Genomic DNA, 14,552 nt, shown 5'->3' on the forward strand with positions numbered 1-14,552 from the left:
AATTTTACATTTGTGGCGTGAAAAACACATTTTTCCAGCTTGGCGGAGAGATGATGCTCAGAAAGCCGTCGTTAAACCGCTCTTACATGCCCTATATGTTCCTCAGTGGAAGACGAATAGATCAAAATGTCATCTATGTATACCACTACACAGATATCCAGAAACTCCTGCAGCACTTCATTGATTAAAAATTGAAATGCTGCAGGAGTGTTACACAACCCAAAGGGCATCACTGTGTACTCGAAGAGTCCGAATTCAGTTCAGAACGCCATCTTCCACTCATCCCCCTTTATCACTAGGATCAAGTGGTAGGGGCCCCGAAGGTCGAGTTTAGTATAAATGGTCGACTGATGTACCTGATCTAAAAGTACCGGGATCAACGGAAGTGGATACCGATTTTTTATGCTCACTTTGTTCACTGCGCGATAATCCATACAGGCACACAGCTCATGATTCTTCTTGGGCACAAAGAACAAAGATGACGATACTGGTGATGCTGAATGATGAATGAAACCCTTAGCCAATAGATCATCCAGGTAGTCTCGCAGGTATCGATTCTCAGGCTCAGAAATAGCATACACCCTACTACATGGTAGCGTTGCCTCTGGAATCAAGTCTACACGACAATCATATGACCTATGTGGTGGCAGCTGGTTGGCCTTCTGTTCTCTAAAGACATCATGGAAGTCTTTATACGGTGCAGGAAGGGCCAGTGTGTTGTCCGGCTTGATAGCTGTACAATGTGTGGATCCACAATGCATGGGTGTCACTAGTAATGGTTTCTCTTGGTAACTGGAGTACCAGCAATGTTTAGAGTCTAATGTCACTGTCCTTGCTGCCCAGTCACTTTTGGGATTGTTATAACTGAAGCCAGGGTATCCCCAAAATTGCTCCAAATATTGGGGTATCTATGAGGTCAAACTGAATTTGTTCTGTATGGTTGTTTGCACAAAACATGGACAAGGGTATTGTTTGATAAACGATAAGCCCGGAAGACAATTCTGAGCCATCCACGGCTCTGACTGGTTCAGGGATTTCTTTTCTGACAGTCGTAATATTTAGGGTTTTAACCAAACCCAAGTCTAAGAAGTTTCCAGTAGTCCCAGAGTCAAGCAATATGGGAATGACCTTACGAACCTGAGGGGACAACACTAACGTCACATTAAGAGTTAGATGTCGAGGTACCGGACTGGTGGTATTGGCCAGAAGATGTGAGACCATATTGAAAGAAGCACTCGATAAAATGGTCTCAGAAGTTATCGAGCCAGTTAGTTTTCCGCCTGGTCAGGAAGAGAGAATTCAGGCCCTGTTACTGCTCTGATGGCTTTCTTTGGAGCAGCAGGCTTGTTAGGACATTCCAGAGCAAAATGCCCTGCCTTACCACAGTATAAACACAGTTACAATGCATTCCTACGTTCTTTCTCTTCCTTAGATAGTGGGCCGCGCACACTGCCAATTTGCATGGGCTCAGGTGTATCATGAGTGGGAATGGTGGACTCTTTTTTCTCAGTTTTGAGCACCACTAAGCTTGTGTCACCCCGGAATTCTTCTCCCTTATGTGCACTCAAGCAGTGATCCAATCGTACCACCAGGTCAATGAGCTCGGAACACTCAATAGGAAGTTCCACAATTTGGGCTAAAACATCCTTGAGATTGTCCTGAAGGCCACGATAGAAGAGGGAGGTCCTCTTCTCCTCGGGCCACTCAGTCTCTGCCACCAACCAATTGTAAGAGGTGATATAGGACAGTAGATCCTTGTTTCCCTGGTGCAAATTCAGCAACTCATTGCCACTGGCTTGCACGAAGAGATGTTTGGTGAACAGTTTCCGCAAGTCGTTGGGCCTGAATCGGGTCTAGGAACATGATAAGATGGGTCAAAACCGTGGGGCTTGTAGTACTGGAGATCTTTGTTTTAGTTTGACTCCTCCCCAGGGGGTGCCTTGTGGTTTATACCACGGTAGTTCAGTGTGCAACTCCAGGTTCTCTTGCTTTAAGAAAATTACTTATTTCTGTAATCCTGCTAGGGCCCTAGTTAAATCTAATAAAGATAGAGCATCCTGATCAGCTGGTAAAGCCTGTGCTAAACCTTTGAAAGTACCCATTGGCAATCCATCGCCCAGGCAGCCCTGTATGTTGTGGCTTGGCGTTATGTCAAGACGGGCCACTTACCTGAAAAGCAGGATGTCTACAGGTGCGATGGTATGCCCCAGATCTCCTGGAACACCTCTCAGCACTTCCTGGTGGACACAGAAAACCCCAGCAGGTGTCCCACAAGGAAAGCAGGAGTGGAAGAGAAAGAGACAAATCACTGCCACGTCTTGCCGGTCCAGCCAGACACCCTGTATCTTCAGGGGGGCAAGTCGTTGTTGTCAGAGTGATAGTAGAGTTTAGTGCACTCAACTTCCTTGAAACTGAATCTCTCTTGCTGATATGGGCATGGGAGCAGTAGAAGAACACAGGGATGCTCCAGCACTTTTCTTGGATAATAATAACTGTTGGCACAATTACTAACACTGCATTACCAAAAACCCAAACTGGGTATCATAACAATAAGTACTGCAACACTAGGGCTGGCTTCACAGAGATTCACTGTTGCACACTGCAATTAGAACTGTGGTTGCACTTACCATGCACAAGAAAGTCAAACAAGGGCATTCATTATATCACATATAACTTTCCTGCATGCATAGGCTTAAACTTAAAGGAACAAAAACAATCCAAGAAATACAAATGTCCACTCTGGGTTTAAACCGTTAGGGTGGCACAGTTTGGTTTTCACTGTGTGTGTGAAAAACCCTTCAAAAGCAAATTCCTCAAGCCTGAAACACAGTCATGAATAACACAATTTAAATCCAAGAGTTATGCTATTAGAGAAAGAAAAATAACGTAAATGCTCTTTTAAAATTGCACTGTCACTTTTTGTAGTACTTGAGCTCAAGCAGATTTCCTGAAGCACCTTTAGACAAGTAACTACAATAATAATGTAGAGTGTTCAGAAATGCATTTGTCTGTTCAAGATAAGCACTCTGGCAAAATACGATGTCTGAAATACACCAGCTGTTCTAGGAAAGCGAGGCGCTCAAAGAAAAAACTCTCTGGAGAATATTAGTCACTTAGCTGCAGTCTTGCGTCTGCCTGGTGTCAGCTGGTACAGGAATGAAGAAAATCATTGCCCCAAAAGTCCTGAATATGAGGATGGCAGCAGGGGCTGGACTGCCAAATCAGATGCTGAGATCAGGAAGCAACACAAAGCCAAGCAGGGAGGCATGCTTCACTCTGCTATTTGTAGCTAATGAGGAAAGCAGTTGAGTTTCCACATATGGATGAGCCACCATACCCAATTAGAACCACATGTCTACACCTGCTCACATTAGCAAACAGGCATTGGTAAAACAAGCGTTGATAAAACCAACTGTGTAACACAGCACATTATGTTTAATTAGAAACAAGAAGGTTTAACCAAGAACAGAGATATGATTTAACCCTAATCCCTGGGATGTTGACAGATAATGCAGGAGGCACCTTGGGGATTCCTGACATTGACACGGTCTCTCACAGCACACTGTGCACCAAACTCCACAACATAGGAATCCGCAGAACAGCCCTGAAATGGATCTATTCCTTCCTCTCTGGAAGGACTCAGAGGGTCAGTCTCCCTCCCTACACATGAAAACCCTCAGGTGTGGAGTTCCCCAAGGATCCTCCCTGAATCCAACTCTTTTCAACATATACATGACCCCACTCGCAGCCATTGTCAGAGGCCACGAAAACTCATAATTTCCTTCACTGAAGATCCAGACACGGGTAAAAGGAATTTCCTTGAATGGAAGCAGTTGCCACCTGGATGAGAGAAGGCTGCCTCAAGCTAAACTCTGACCAGACAGAGCTCATCATTTTCGGAAATGCCACCTCAGCATGGGATGGCTCCTGGTGGCCCACATCTCTCAGCACCCAGCCTCCACCGACTGAGCACGCCCGCAACCTAGGCATCATCCTCGACTCCTCCTTATCACATAAGGTAAACTCAGTCACCTCCTCCTGCTGGCATACCCTCCGCCAACTACTCTGAAAATGTTTCAAATGGATCCCAGCAGACTGCCGCAGGACAGTCACCCACGCCTTAGTCACAAGCATGGCAATCCGAACACCACGACGAGAAACATCAAAAAACTGCAACTCATCCAGAACACTGTCACCAGACTGGTCCTTAACCTCCCACACCAAGAACATATCTCCCAACACCGAGGACCCTCGACTGGCTCCAGATAGAAAAATGATTCACCTTCAAGTTATTCACCCATATGTACAAAGCCATACACCATGTCGGACCGGCTTACCTGAACCATGCGTCTCTTTCCACATCCCTTCCAGATCCCTCCACTCCACTCAACTGGCTTTGGCCACTATCCTTTGCATTTGAAAAACCACTGCCAGAGGACGATCCTTCACCTACATCGCAGCAAGAGCTGGAACAACTTGCCCCAAGACCTCAGACAAAGCCCATCACTCACCGTCTTCAGGAAGCACCTAAAGATGTGGCTCTTCGGATGAGGCTCCACCTCTTCCCCCCAACTGTCTTGAGGCTTTCATGGGTGAATAGCCATGCTTTACAAAATTGATTAATTAATTGATGCTTGGTTAGGTCATTGATAGATCGTGGACCTGGGCCATAAATGCAGATCCAGACTACACATACTGTCATTTGTCATTTGCCTATGTCACACTTCCTTGTGCTGGCCAAGCACATAGTTGTAGTTCTTGACAATGTGACCTACTCAATTTCTGTGAATATTTGTCTAGTGTTACATGGAAACATTGTTGTGTTGTACAGTGAGTATTAGTCTCTGTGTGTTCCTTAACACACATTGATGCCATGTTTTGTCAGGTATGCTTCTAGTTCAACATTGCTGGCATAACTTCTGCAGATTACCCTTTGTACCCATCTTCGTCATCAACATTGTCTCATCATACTTCACAGCATACTAAGTCAGACTTGTGTATTTTCAGGCTTTGCTAGATCACATCACACCCTCACATTTTACAGAACACCAACGCAGCACTTGTGTATTGTCTGAGTGAGCCCCACATATAGGATATCAAAGTGACTTAAGAGAGTCTCTCAGCTGTTCTTCCACACCATATATTCGACATGGGCACAAACTCACAACTGCATTCTACATCCTTTGTCACAATGACTATGAGTGCTTTTTGATTGTGTGATTACTCATGACAGCTATGAACAGAGAAGATGCGACAATCAAAGTATCTGTGTCCTTCATCACACGTACAATTTGGAAAAGACATTGCTTGACTTACATGCACATTCCAAACTGGATTGAGTGTGAGAGACCTAGACATTTAGGTGTTTTGGTCCCTGTATGTTACTCTTTATTGGTCAAACATGTGAGTGCCACTGAAGAGTATGTATTCAGTTTTCATCTGTGATAGTGACATTCAGGCATTGCATGGTTACATAGCACACACAAACCTACCATTGTAGGTAATTGCTACTCTTTTCCTACCTATGCCATACATCTGTAGAGCAGTCTGCACGTGTATTTCCAGGATTGCTGCAGGTATATGTCAAGCCAACACACTTGTGTGATATGTGTGTGACAATGTAAATTGTTAGTGCTACAGACTATGCCTACATTTCACCCACACATTCATGTGGTAGTGCATTGTTTTAATATGTTTTAGTTCCTGACTATGGGGGTCATTACGACCCTGGCGGCTGGGGTTACACTGGCGGTAACACCACCAACAGGCTGGCGGAGCTCTGCCAGTGTATTATGACCGTGGCACATTAGCCACGGACATACTGCCGGTCCCTCCACTGGAGCGCCAGTCTTCCGCCAGGCAGTCATAATCCACAGGGCAGTGCTGCACCGCCATGGAAAGGCTGGCGGTAAGGGGTACTCGGGGTGCCCCTGTGGGCCCCTGAACTGCCCATGCACTTGGCATGGGCAGTGCAGGGGCCCCCAGGCACAGCCCCATCGTGCATTTCACTGCCCGAATTTCGGGCAGTGAAATGCGCGACGGTGCTGCTGCACCCGCTGCACATCAACATTGTCGCCGGCTCTATTATGAGCCGGCTGCAAAGTCGATGTGACTTTTCCACTAGGCCAGCAGACGGAAACGTTGTTTCCCTCTGCTGGCCCAGTGGAAATGTCATAATAGGGAGCCACCAATACCTCTAGCACTGGCGGTATTGTGACGCCTGCGGCGGTCTTTTTGCAAGACCGCCAAAGTCGTAATGAGGGCCTATGTTCCTAAATCAAGTGATTTATTGACAAAAAAATTACATATAGATGCTTGGAGTACATTCTTTAACTGAAAATGTTTTGCACAATATGGCCTCTTCTGGATGCTCCTGCAGCAGAGTTGTGTTGTTCCCCATCCTCCTGTTGTGCATCATTGTCCTTATCCTTTTTACTAGGGACATCTACCTGTTCGTCCCAGAGAACATTAGTGCATACACCTTTGTTGTGTAAAATTGCATAGGCAAGTATTACTTTGCACACAAGGGGTAGTGCATATAAAAGGCTTCCCCCAGTTAGACTTAGCACCTGAACATGGATTTGAGCATGTCATATTTCCTCTCCACTACATTCCGTGTCCTTTTGTGTGCTTCATTGTAAGCCTGCTCAGCAGCAGTTTGTGGATTTCCAAATGGGATCAAGACCCTTGGCTGGGTGCCGTAACCTTGATCTGCTGCAATGGAATATGAGAAAATGTGTCAGAGATGCATATTGTTAAATCTAGTATTGTTTGTGTTCCTGTTTTAATGCATGGTTGTATTGGTGTGTAGTGGTTCATTTTCCAATCATGGGTTGTGCCTCAGAGACCTGGAGATTGATAATTATTTTCTGGTCTTTCTGGCAGTTCAGCCATGCAGAATAAGGCCCTCATTACAACCCTGGCGGTCAAAGACTGCCACGGCTGTTTCGTCGGTTGCACGGCCAACACGTTGGCGGCGCAATCCTTGGTATTATGCCCATGGCGTAAATGCCGTAGTCGCACCACCGGGACCGGCGGTTTACCGCCACGTTGGCCCCGGCGGTTGTAATCCTCCAGGGCAGCGCTGCTTGCAGTGCTGCCTAGGGGATTACGAGTCCCCCTCCCGCCAGCCTTTTCGTAGCGGTAGGAACTGCCATGAAAAGGCTGGTGGAAAGGGGGAGTCGCGGGGCCCCCTGCCACAGCCCCATGAAGCCTTTCACTGTCTGCATAGCAGACAGTGAAAAGCGTGTCGGGTGCAACTGCACCCGTCACACCCCCACAACACCACCGGCTCCATTTGGAGCCGGCTCCCGTGTTGCAGCCGACATCCCTGCCGGCCCAGTGGGGATCTCGTAATGGCCACCGTGGGAGTGTGGCCGCTTGGCGGACGCACGGCGGTTACAACTTGGTGGGCGTCGCTTGCCTCCCGCCAATGTTGTAATGAGGGCCTAAGTGTGGTTTTGTCTATATTTGTCCCTTAGTCCCTTTACTTTAGACCTGCAGAAAAGTGAGATTTGCATAATTTGTATCCATTTTGTGTGTTGTGCGGCATGAGACAGGTGTTGCGCCCTGTGTGTTGAATGTGAATCCCAACCCCTTGGCCTTGAAATACCTCTCTTGGACAAAGTGTTGTTGTTGCCAGTTGCTGGCTAGCATGCGCATGTGATTCATATGTACAGTTTGGCAATGTTGCATGGGATGTATTGTGATGTATGCAATGAGTTTACAGACACCTGTGGGACAGGACCGGCAGGAGATTTTTTTCTGCATTACCCTGCATCACCTGTCAAGCCCTGCAAAGACCCATGTCTCCTTATTATTGTGCATTTCTGGCCTCAACCAGTGTACTGGCAGTAGTTCAGCTGCCATAGTCCATTGTTGGCACCGTTGTATCATGTGAGGGAGATGTAGGATTTACGGGTATGGTTGTTGATATGCTTTGAGGTGTCCATTCCTACACATGATCTATCAATAAAGGTGATGTTCTATTTCAATGTGTGCTGTACTATGCATTACACAAGGGAAAGGTAAACACAATGAGTATATCAGGTATATTTTGTTGACATGAGATTGTGATGCCACCAATAGGATTTCATCAATTATCAGTGCTGCCTCAGGTTTCTACAGCATGGTAAATGTGGGGCTATGCCAATATGTGAGTTGTTTGACAGTGACATGGCAAATGCAGTGCACACAGCTGAGCTATTCCATGGTAAGTGTTAAGTGTTATGTGGGACGATTCTGTATTTTGCAGTGGACCTCGTTTTTGCTGGTTTTTGAACTATGGGCACTTTATCCCTGCTTACCAGTGCCAAAGTGCAAGTGCTGTCTGTGCAAATTGTAACTCTTATTGGCTTTGCCATGACTGGCATATTTGATTCACTAGTAAGTCCCTAGTGGAGTGCAAGAGAGATGCTCATGGTCAGGGCCTGTAAATCAAATGCTGCTAGTTGGCCTGCAGCACTGATTGCGCCACACACATGAGTAGCCTTGTAAACATGGCTCAGACCTGCCACTGCAGTGTCTGTGTGTGCAGTTTTAAACTTCCAATTTGTTTTGGCAAGTGTACCCCTTTCCAGGCCCAAACATTTCCTTTTACTACATGTAAGGCACCCCTAAGGTAGGGCCTAGGTAGCTCTATAGGCAGGGTACGGTGTATTTAAAAGGTAGGACATGTGCTGGGGGACTACCTTTAAATATCTTTTAAGTGCAGTTTCCTATTTAAAGTACATAGAGATATGGAGTTTAGAGTCTCTAAACTCAAAATAAAAAATTACATCTTTTGGTAAAGTTAGTTTTTAGATTGTCAGTTTGAAAATGCCACTTTAGAAAGTGGGCATTTTCTTGCTTAACCATTCTGTGCCTCTGTCTGCCTGTGGAATCCATGTCTGGGTCAGACTGACAGTTGGATTCCTCTAGGCAGTGACACAAAGGGAGCCCAAGAGTGTCCTGCAAATCCTGATGGGTCTCTTGGGCTAGAGTGAGGAGGGAGGAGCTGACACTCACACCTGAAGGGGCTGTGCCTATCCTCATACAATGCAGTCTCCAATCCCCTGATGTGTGTCTGGGAAAAGGCCTGGGCAAGGCAGGATCTTGTGAACAATAGAGACTTTCCTTTGAAGTTTCCTTACTTCAAAGGCAGAAAGGGGTAAGAGTAAGTGACCTAAAACCCCAGAATTTTGGATTACGTATCAAGAGGGACCTCTGCCAAGGAGAAGAGCTGAGGAGCTGGAGGAGGAATACTGCCCCTTTGCCTGTGAGTGTGTTTTGCTGGGCTGGCCTGCAGTTGCTGCTTCTTCCTTAGAGAGGACAAATACTGGACTTTGCTGTGTTTTCCTGTTTGTGAAGTGTCTCCAAGGGATTGGACTGAGCTTGCCCCATGTTTTGAAGTCTCAGGGCCATCAAGGACTTCCCCTGCCAGCACCTGGGCTCCCTTGTTGAGTCTCCTACCCACCAAGTAGTGCCCTATCAAGTCCCTGGGCCCTTGAAAGGAGAAGCTGGTGGAATCAAGGTTAAAATCCACGCACCGGAGCCAAGTGGACGAAAAATCGATGTAGCACCTGCCTCACGGCTGAAAAATGGACACACCACTTGCATTGCTGCTGGAAAATCGCTTAAGGCTGTTGAAATCGATGTATCACCCACACAGTGTGGCTCTTTGCCATCGTGCATCAGGATTTTGCGCACATCATCACTGGTGTTCCTGTAGAGGTGTTACATTGAAGCAGAAAGGAAAAGTTGGAAATATGTGCAGTCAATCTCACCCAGCACATGTGAGAACCCAGCAATTTGGTAAAATCCTTGTTTGTTCTCCCGCTGCAGTTGCAGGGTGTTGGAGAACTGGATGTGGTGGGGTGTGAGGCGGATGATGGCATGCAGTACCATAGGGAGGAAGGCAGAAAGGGATGATTGTGAGATACCAACCACTTGGGCTACAGTGTTCTATAATGATTCAGAGGCCAGCATGCGGAGGACGGCCAGGTGGTATGGTTGTGTGACTTTCCACTCTTACTGTGTTGCCAGGTTCAATGTGCTGTAGCAGTCGTAAATGGACTCCCACTTTAGAAGATGTGGTAAGGATAGATGCATGTGTGGGGAAGATGCTCTCCTTCCTTCTGCACTACCTTTGTAGCTGCACTTGTGGTGGTTGAGGTTGCTGTGATGGTGCTGGTGGCACTTGGAGACATCACCGTTGTCTTCTCTGGGTGCCAAGCTGTGGGAGTAACAGGTCTACGTTGTCCATTTGCTTGCCTGGGTTCCTTCCTTGTGTTTTCCTCATAAACTTGTGGCTGGGCCTCTTTTTAATGCCTGGTCTGACCAGGCATCACATTTTTGATGCTAATCGAAATTAGCGGGCAATTTTTGGGCCAGTTCCTAGCTGTGCTTCATTTTTCCATTGGCTTGTAGATATGGTGCTAGCGGGCCAGCATCATTTGTTTAGGAGGGAACGCCTACCTTGCATATCATTGTCATTCAATGAGGCAAGGAGAGGAGGTAGTCCTAAAAAATTACGCAAAGTCAGGAAATTTGTCGCTAGACAGCTCAAGTGACAATATCTAAATATGGTGCAGGATTAGCGCAGCTTTTGCACAAACAATAAATGGCGCAAAGTTGGCGCTAACTTTTCTAAAATTTGGGCCTAGATATTAACCAAAACCTGGTGATGGTGTGAATGAAGATTAAAACCACCAAGTGCACACAGATTAGTACACCACGTGGAACAGGAAAAGGCGAAGGGACCACCATCTGGCCCTTAAAACGAGATTGAACTCCTGGTGATGGCAGAATTTCTGAAATAAAAAGATACAGAAAGAACATAGTGAAACATATTAAAGGTGTGCAAAACCACATGTCCGATTTTGAAAATAAAGTTAATCAATCCATAAGTAAAGGAGACATAGATCTTGAAGCCAAGAAAAGGGAAGGATTCAGCATATTACCTATCAGCAAGTCAAGTTGTCCAGAGAATGCATCCTTGCACAGGCCATATATGAAACATGAAGCCAAGCTCAATTGTAATTCCAAATAAAACCGAACAAACCAAAAAAAGGAAAATTAAATAACCTAACATCCTAATCAAGTGGTCTTTTTGACTACTGTGGAGTTCCAAAGGCAACCTCCAAGATATCCACAAGAAAGTGAGGCTAATGATTGTAACATACATCTTCACTCCCCTGAGGCAAGTTCATGTATTGTAGATAATGACAGTAAAGCTTAACTTTAAATGTTCTTTTGAGGACAGTTGCACGACAAAGATAATAGTGGCCCAAAAAGTTATCTACTTTGAATGCCTCTCAACACTGCACTAGTCCAACCCTCATGAAATATTAAGGGCCATATTTATACTTTTTGACGCAAAACTGCGCTAACGCAGTTTTGCGCCAAAAAAATTAGCGCCGGCTAATGCCATTCTGAAGCGCCATGCGGGCGCCGTATTTATTCAATGACGTTAGCCGGCGTTAGCCGCCGGCGCTGTCTGGTGTGAGTTAAAAAAAACGACGTACACCAGGCACCGATTTTTCGGCGGATCTGCCCCCAGGGGGGGGCGAAAACCACTAGACACCAGGGATATCTTTTTTTATGTTTGTTTTTGGGGGCGACCCCTTGGGCAAGGGTCGCCCCCCCCGGGGGCAATTTTTATTTGTATTTCGCCCCCCCCCCCCTGGGGGCAGATCCGCCGTTTTTTCGGCGGATCTGCCACCAGGGGGGGCGAAAACCACTAGACACCAGGGATATGTTTGTTTATGTGTGTTTTTGGGGGCGACCCCTTGGGCAAGGGGCGACCCCCCCCGGGGGCAATTTTTATTTGTATTTTGCCCCCCCCTGGGGGCAGATCCACCGTTTTTTCGGCGGATCTGCCCCCAGGGGGGGGCGAAAACCACTAGACACCAGGGATATCTTTGTTTATGTGTGTTTTTGGGGGCGACCCCTTGGGCAAGGGTCGCCCCCCCCGGGGGCAATTTTTATTTGTATTTCGCCCCCCCTGGGGGCAGATCCGCTGATTTTTCGGCGGATCTGCCCCCAGGGGGGGGCGAAAACCACAAGACACCAGGGACATCTTTGTTTATGTGTGTTTTTGGGGGCGACCCTCCCCCAGGGGCAATTTTTATTTGTATTTTGCCCCCCCCGGGGGCAGATCAGCCGATTTTTGGGCTGATCTGCCCCCGGGGGGAGAGGGGGGGGCGAAAACCACTAGACACCAGGGATTTAGTTTTTATTGTTTATTTTGGGGGCAACTCCTGTGGCAAGGGTCGCTCCCCTGGGGAGCTTTTTTTTTCTGTTTCGGGCCCCCCCGATGGCAGACCAGCCATTTTTTGGACGATCTGGCCCGGGGGGGGGGGGGGGTGGAAGCACACTAGGTGCCAGGGATTGTGTTTGGTGTTTGTTTGGGGGCACCCCTTGGGCAACGGTCGCCCCCCCTAAGATGGGGAAAATTTGTATTGCCCATCTCTGCCCGTAATTTTGTAGGGCCATCTGCCCCCAAGGAGGGCAGAGACCACCAATACGGCAGGGATTTTTTAATTTTGTGTTGTGCTGGGGGTGCCCCCTTGGGGAAGGGTCACCCCCTGAAAGGGGGCCCAGAGGTGTTGCCCATTTCTGCCCCCCTTGGGGTCAGATTGGCCAATTCTTTTACGCCCATCTACCCCGACGGGGGCAGGATCCACTTAGGTACCAGGGACAACTTCTAAGTTCTTGGTGGTGGGGTGTTTGTCAACTGGCAAAGTATTTGTATTTGTGATTATAACAATTTATTTCTTCTTTTTCTTCTAGTTCAATGCTTTTGCTTCTTTTGCTGTGGATCTTTGCGGTTTTGGCAGTAGTTGTCCTGTGGTTTGCATAGTTGCATGTTTTAGGTAAGTGAACGCAATTTACTCCAAAGAAGTATTGTTGACATGTTTGTAGGTGGTGTACTAAATGCAGTATTGTGTGTTTGACATTGTCCTTAGATTTGAGCACAGTGGTGTTTGTGTTGTCATATGTCTAAATTGCTTTTTTCTTTTTTCTTTTTAGTGGAATATCATTGGTGATTGCTGTCTGTGCAGAGTAGTTGCTTGGTGAGTAGCTATTTCAGGCAACTGTGTGGTATAGTTTTTTGTAGTACATAACTCTTTGTGATAAAGCTACACTTTGTTTATTACTTATTTTAGTGCTAGTTGTTGTTGGCAATCCATTTGTTGTTAGGATCATGGCTAGCCGCAAAGTGACCGCTCAGCAGGTTGTTTGCATGCTCTTTGAGTCGTCTTCAGACCATGATTACGACACTGACTCTGCATCTGAGGCAGAGGAGGAAGCAGGAGATTCTGGAAGTGAGTTTTCTGTCCGAGAGTATTCTTCTGATGAGGAAGCTACTCTCAGTGCAGATGAAGGGCCTGTGTTAGAGGAGGACATTGATGTGCCAAGAGTGCAGCAGCCTGGGGCTGCAGGGTTTCCCATTGGAAGACCTGACACCTGGATTGCCCCAAACATGGAGCAGCCACAGTTACCTGCATTTACTGGTCTCCCAGGGTGTAGAGTTAATACGGAAAACTTTCTGCCTGTCCATTTCTTTCACTTGTTTATGGACGATGTATTTTTGGAAGAGATTGTGGAGCAGACAAATGTGTATGCAGAGCAATATTTGCGGGACAACGCTGCCAGACTTAAGCCTCAGTCTAGAGCTACTCATTGGGTTCCCACATATCTGGAAGAGATGAAAAGGTTTTTAGGTTTGTCTTTTTTTATTGTCGTTGATCAGGAAGCCGTCACTGGCTTCTTATTGGTCTACTAGTCCCTTGATGGCAACTGCTATATTTCCTGCAATTATGACACGTAATCGGTATTTGCTTCTTCTTCGTATGCTGCATTTTGTAGACAATGCTTTAGCCTTGCCACGAGATCACCCTGATTGTGACCGCCTTTTTAAGATTAGGCCTGTCCTTGATCATTTTGTGGATCGGTTTTAAGAGGTCTATGTCCCAGGCAAAGAGATAAGTGTGGACGAGTCTTTGGTCCTTTTTAAGGGGCGTTTAGTTTTTAAGCAGTACATTCCTAGTAAGAGGGCACGGTATGGGATTAAATTGAATCTGCTGTCAGAAAGCAGTACAGGATATGTGTATAATTTCTGGGTCTCCACTGGTAGGGATTCCAGTATTGACCCTCCTGGTTGTCCGGCCACTTTTGGAGTTAGCGAAAAAATTGTGTGGGAACTTGCTAGACGGCTGTTTAACAAAGGTCACCATTTGTACGTAGATAATTTCTACACTGGAGTGCAGTTGTTCAAGGAGTTGTTTAGAGTGGACACTGTTGCTTGTGGCACAATCCGTTCTAACCGGAAAGGCTATCCAAGGGAGCTTGTCTGTAAAAAACTTGAGAGGGGACAGTGCAGTGCCTTGCGGAATAATGAGCTGCTAGCTCTGAAATTTTCAGACGGGAGGGATGTGTACATGCTATCAACCATCCATGATGAGAGTACTTCCCCTGTGGCTGTTTGGGGTCAGGTTGCGGAAGTGCGCAAACCTGCGTGCATTTTGGACTACAATAGGCACATGGGTGGTGTTGATAGAGTAGATCAG

This window comes from Pleurodeles waltl, chromosome 3_1 (assembly GCF_031143425.1).
Source record: "Pleurodeles waltl isolate 20211129_DDA chromosome 3_1, aPleWal1.hap1.20221129, whole genome shotgun sequence".
In the NCBI taxonomy this organism is placed as follows: Eukaryota; Metazoa; Chordata; class Amphibia; order Caudata; family Salamandridae; genus Pleurodeles; species Pleurodeles waltl.